Genomic DNA, 6,448 nt, shown 5'->3' on the forward strand with positions numbered 1-6,448 from the left:
AAGAACTTCAAGGCGCTCTCTTTGGAATAACATTTACAATGGTTTTATTTTCATGCCATGGTCATGTTTGTTAAAACGGATTAGTGCTTTTATAATATCTGCTGGGAAAAATGAACGTGTCTCAACTCTGAGCCATCAACGGCATAATTCAAAAGAAGCTGCCTCAGATGGGACGTAGCCTTATCTGCTTCCATTAATGTTGCATCACACTTTTTCCCAGGTGAGGCCCAAACCAGAGTTATTATAGTTTATTTTTTCTCTTTCATTTTGACTTTTTGGTTAACATTCAGTTTGCTTTCAGTTAAACTCTAGAGTGGATTTGAGCATTTGAGTTCAGTTTCCATTGCTTAACCCTATTTATTGTGTATCATGTCAGATTTTTAAAATCTTAAACCCCCTCATATGTTTTTGTTTAAGAAAAAAAAGCTACGAGCAAGTCAAAGGAGCTTGCAAAGAAAAGCGTCTGGACTTCTTTAAGTCCAGACGCTTTTCTTTGCAAGCTCCTTTGACTACGATGACCTGGATGACTGAGAACCTTCACAGACAAGCTATGAGCAAGAAATTGCATCAAAAATGCCAGCTGTAGATCAACATTCCAGTTTCAAGACAGTTCAATTTTCTGGCAATTGTGTCATGATTCACAATTTAAAGGGTTAAAATGTTTAGTTTTAGTTCAGCTTTTACTTGTTTTTATCTTTACATTTTTATCATCAATATTATAATTGAGCTGTATTTGTCAGGGGCAGAATTTCAAAAGTTTAGAAGCAGCGTCGCAGTACAAACACAACACTTTGCGAAGGCATTCGACTCACAGTCACGTAGACATCCCACATGTTCATAAACATGCCCATCAAAGCCGTGACTAAAACTGGTTAGAACTACAGTTTCCTCTATAATTTTATTGTATTTTTATTAGATTTTCCGAATGCACAGTACTGCTTCTCGTATCTTGCCATAGAGGCAAACTTGATTTCTAGAGCAATAAGCTCCCCTTGCACCCAACACACTTTTATTTCTGTTTAGATTTGAAACACTGGGATATACTGGCATTTTCAAGCATTACACATAGTGCTGATACAGACTGTTTATTTACTGGACACTGCAGTGTTTCTCCAGGATCATTCAGACTGGCTGTGTGATGACTCAGGATACAGCGATGCCAGTATCTGCACATTTTTCAAGCCTAAACCAAATAAAAGTGCATTAAACTAAGCAGGAGTGGGAGGAGGGCTTACTGCTCATGAAATCAAGCTTTCGAGTCGATAGAGGCTCTTTGGGAATTTTAAGATAGCTTGTTAATTCAGAAAAACAGCAGTTTGTTATTTATTTATTCATTTATTTATGCTTGGCCAAGTGAATGTATTATACTTTTGTATGTAAGAGACTAAAAGGGTGTTGAGATATAAGATATCAGAAAATGGCATCCATTTGGCCCAGAGTATTCATCTTATTTCAATTAAAATTCTATAAGCAGCAAAATTTATTCAGAAAAATAAAGTCCTCATTTAAGCCAAGATATTTAGTGGCCTTTAATTTATAAATCCAGCTCCCCTTTGGTTAAATCTTCACTTCTTCTTCTGGAAAGACGAAAATGCTTAATTCCAAAGGCTTGTAACATGGATGTGCTGCTAATATGTAGGTCCAGGTAGTGTCTAGCCACGGGATAATTAACACGTCTGGATGTCTTGCTCTTCTAGTGTTAAAAAAAACCAAAAAAAAAAAACCCTTGCAGTTAGTGAAATAATTGGTGGTCTGGGGTTTGTTTAGAATCACCGACGTACACTATTCACCTTTGCACATACACGAGATATTTGTATTTATGTACTGTTTGGGTTCTGGGATAATGATGGAAGCAGAAACCCGTGATTAAAACTGTCATCCTTTCTTTTAATTAGGATCATTCCTAGTTATTAAAAAGAGTGAAATCAAAGCATTCCTCTTTTTGCTGAATCTAAAGGTCTCCCGTTTTAGAATCACTAATTAAAAGCTTTGTGCTGAAGCCAAATTAGTTTTATCTTCTTCTCTCTTACTTTTTTTTTTTTATTCTTACAAAATGCTGGAAAGAAGCTCATCATTTTCTCACACAACTTGGCCCCTGTCGGCTTCTCGAGTTTCATGCGGATATATTTTTTGCCTGGACACAAAGAGATGGAGAGATTAAGGACACTGAAAAACCTTTCAGAAACCACAGCTCCCCAGAGGGCCGCATGAACCACGGAGGCTGGAGGGGAGTAGACAAAAAAAAAAGCAGTGAAGAAGACAATTGCACTCATAACCTCCTGGTTTTCAGGCTTTAGCCAACTTTTATTCTGTAACACAACAACTGAGCCGTTGTCTCACATAAATACGCACTCCTACTCAAAAGTGCTCCAGGGCCATTTTATTGTAATTGTATTGACTTAATTTTTCATTCATGAAATTATACCGCTCTGCCTCCTCGGAGAGCTTTACAGTCTCTGTTCTTCACTTTTGTTCAGTCGTTGCCATCTTGACAGTTTTCCCTTGTGAGGTGCTTCAGTGACAGCTTTGATGATTTGGGACTAAAAAACAATGAAATAACAGGAAAGAGAACGCAAAGCTGTAAATCATCGTATTTGTTCTACTTTCGGATTATGAGGGTCAGCACTGCACTCAAATCAGTTTGCCTTGTACAGCCGCCAATGTATGAAAGGCACTGCTATTTGGCTAATCCAGTATTAGGGGAAAAAAAGAAGGGAAAAAGACACTTATTTTAAATTAGCATGGTGGGATTGTTTTAAAATGGAGCAATGGAATTAATTCTGTATATTCAATGTGCACATTTGACAGAGCTGCTTTTATTTTGGGCCAACATTCAGAGAGAATCCGCAATGAAGAGGAACGGCAGCCTAATAATTAGAGCATGTGTCAAAGTACTAATGGCATTCTGGCTAATTGAACTGTTTTCATTTGAAGAATATTTTTAAACACTTAATGTGTCTTCAGGGTGTGGGGAAAAAGGCAAAATCATACCACTGTAATTCAACATTGTAGCCTCGGGGGACCAAGCTATTTTAACAAACACAATGACAGATTGGGGTCTTTTATGACCCACGTTATGCTATTACACACAGTGTGTTTTAATGCCACTATTTGTGTTTTACATTCACCAACCACTTTATTAAGTAGACCTGCTGAATTACTTGTTAATACAAGTGTCTAATCAGACAGTCACATGGCAGCAGCTTGGTGAGTTCAGGAATGTAGACGAACTGCTGAAGTTCAAACTGAGCATCATAATGAGGAAGAAAAGTAATTTAAGTGGTTGTTTACATCAGACGAGATGGTCAGAGTATTTCAAAAACTGCTGATCTACTGGAAATTTCCTGCACAACCATTTCTAGAGTTTACAGAGAATGGTCCGAAAAAGAGAGGATATCCATCAAGCGTCAGTTCTTCAGGTGATGTCAGAGGACAGTTGAGAATGGCCAGACTATGAGCTGGTAGGAAGGCAATAGTAACTCCGGTAACTGCTCATTACACCCGAGGTAAGCAGAGGAGCATCTCTGAATGGACAAGATGCGAAATCTTGAAACAGATGAGCTAAAGCAGCAGAAGACTGAAAACTCCTGCCAGCTAAAAACAGGAAACTACAGTTCAGTCTCAATTTCTGCTGTGACATTTGGATGGCACGGTCAGAATTTGGCTCAAACAACATGAACACAGGGATTCAACCCGCCCTGTAGCAACGGTTCAGGGTGGTGGTGGTGTAACAGTGTGGGGATAGTTTCTTGCAACACTTTGAGGACCTCACTACCAACTAAGCATCATTTAAACCCCACTGCCCACCTGAGTATTGCTGTTTACTCCCTTCATGACCATAGTGTACCCATCTTTTGATGGCTGCTTCAACCAGGATGATTAATATGATAATATAATTATTGCTTTCAATCATGTTTATGTAAAAAAGACTTAACTCACTCATCACAATTAATTGAGGCAATTAGAGCCTCGCTTTGGAAATGAAATTCCTAAAGGCGTAGCTTTTGTTAGCTATAAGATATTGTAAACATTACAAGAAATCAACAATAAAATTAAACACTTGCACACACAAAATAAGAAAAACATTTATATATTTTCAGGCCCTTAAATGACTCAAATTATTGGACAAATGAAACAAATATGAAAGGTTGCTGGAGAAGTAGTAGCAGAAGTATGCTGAGGTCACTTGCAGGTTAAAATCTCAGCAAAGTCAGGAGTAATCAGTGCACAGCTCAAAACTGATCCAAGTCTTTATCTTTATCAAATAAAGCAGTTTTAACATTTTCCACCTAAAGTACTATATATTAATACTGAATATTTACATTTTCAAAACAATATAACATACAAGCGCAGAGCGTCTTAGTAAGGAGGTGAGCCCTGATTACCATCAAACAGCTTCAGTGCACCTTGAAATTGTTTCTTTAAGACACTAGAACTCTGCTCCATTCTTCCAAGAGAGATTCCCTAATGTGCCGTGATGACATCGATGGTGTGCCAATGTGTCAAAACCCTCGTGACAGACATGTGTCTTGGCAGGATAAAGACGATCAGCTTTCCACTCAGTTGCAGTGACTCTTTCTTTTAAGGCGATAAGTGAGCCCGCTCCACGCCAGCAAAACGCTTTCAACAGAGCCACCAGATCACCTTACTGCAAGGGTCAAGGGTTCAGGTTTTGTTTTGATGTATGTGAAATGATGCATGAGGAATATTTGATTGGTACAGCCAGGAAAACAAGAAGTCTGGTGATGACTGATTGATTTCTGTCTTCCAACAAGGCAAACATAATGAAATAATGCACTGCCGGCGCTCACACATTGTTTGCGCTTACACATAACACACAACTGATGGGAGACAATGCAAGCGAGGGCTTAAAGCTGAGACATATTGATGCATAAATTAAATTAAATACAGTCAAACAGAGACAAATGCGATCTCAAAGCTTTAAGGACTGAGTGCCAATTAACGGAGCCAGCATATACATTAAACAAAATAATTACAAATCCATGCTTCATTTTTCTTATTATTAAAGATTAAAATAGCAGAAAGCTTCCAGAGCTGCACACAATGATCTCAATGATTTTTACATTTGTTGTCACATCCATAAAGTCCTCTTGTTCTTCAATATCTGTTGCTGATGTATCAAGGGCTGATATTTGGCATCTGTACGCCTGGATCTTGGCTTGGGTTACTATTATCATTATTATTATTATTTATAACGTTTATCAAAGTCTCTGCTTTCAAACTGAAAGTCCATTCTCGCTGTTTGTGTGAAGTGCACCCAAGATGAGATTCATTTCTCCTCGAACTCTCCTTCAGGTCCATGAGTGATCGCCCTTATTTCCCATCAGGCCTGTGATCGATTTAGTAGTCACTGCTCAGTTAGTCTCTACTGTGCCAAGTTTTCTGCTTTCTGCTTCAAAATGCGGGTGTGCTTCCTGTGTAACGAAGGTTTGGGGGTTTTGTGTTAGTTGTCCTTTTTTGGGTCGGTTTTGAGATGTTTAATCATCATCAGGGTGGATTTTTCAAATGGTTCCTGAAAGATGAAAACAGTTTTTTGTAATTTTACAGCAATGATTACAAATAAATCCAGGCGGCCTGTATGACGCTTGGGTGATAAAGGTTTAAGCCTCTGAGGTTTAAATGGTAACCCTGTAGAAAGGCACAATGGACATAACTTAGGAAAAATGTAAATAGTTTTTGATGTTTGTCAGTTAAAATTATTATTTTCTTTTTTGTTCCCTGATCGCCAAGACTTGGGAGAACAACTTAGTAAAAACAGAAGAGTTTGCCCGGAGTTCAGATTAGGGGTTGGACCGTCGCCGACGACGATTTAGACCTCAGAGGAGGCACCAGGATGACTGACACACTCGCAGGCCTTATAAATTATTACCACAGGCCAACACTGGCCTGCGGGCCACACTTTGAGACTGCTTGCTTCAGGAAAAGAATAAAAAAAGGGAAATCTAAGTGATGCCGTCTTTGTTTCTTGAAGATTTTTTCACCTTTCCTGCACAATTTTCTTCCGCCACCTTATCTCCTGCTTTATTTAAGAGTTTATGTGTTATTCCACAGACACACACACACAAACACACACAGGATGTATCGCTTCTCTTGCACACTCTCAGTGAATATTGCAGCAGTTAAGAAAAAAGGCAGTGCCTCGCTAAAGCCTTGATCCCTCTTACTTCTAACAGGATTTGACCCTTAAGACTTGGAGCATGACCCTCATCTGCTGCAATACCATCATCCTGTTTAACATACACTCTCACTATTGTCCTCCTGCCCTCACTCACACACAGTTCACACAAACACACACACGCACGTCTAGAAGCCCACACAAACAGGAACTCTGAGACATTTCAGGGACTCAAACCTTCACTGCACTCCAGCTCTACATACTCCCACACACACATACACGCACGCACACACTGTACCGCATGATGTAACA

The sequence above is a fragment of the Haplochromis burtoni genome, unplaced genomic scaffold (genome assembly GCF_018398535.1).
Source record: "Haplochromis burtoni strain Fernald_Lab_line unplaced genomic scaffold, NCSU_Asbu1 Contig_27, whole genome shotgun sequence".
NCBI classification, from domain to species: domain Eukaryota; kingdom Metazoa; phylum Chordata; class Actinopteri; order Cichliformes; family Cichlidae; genus Haplochromis; species Haplochromis burtoni.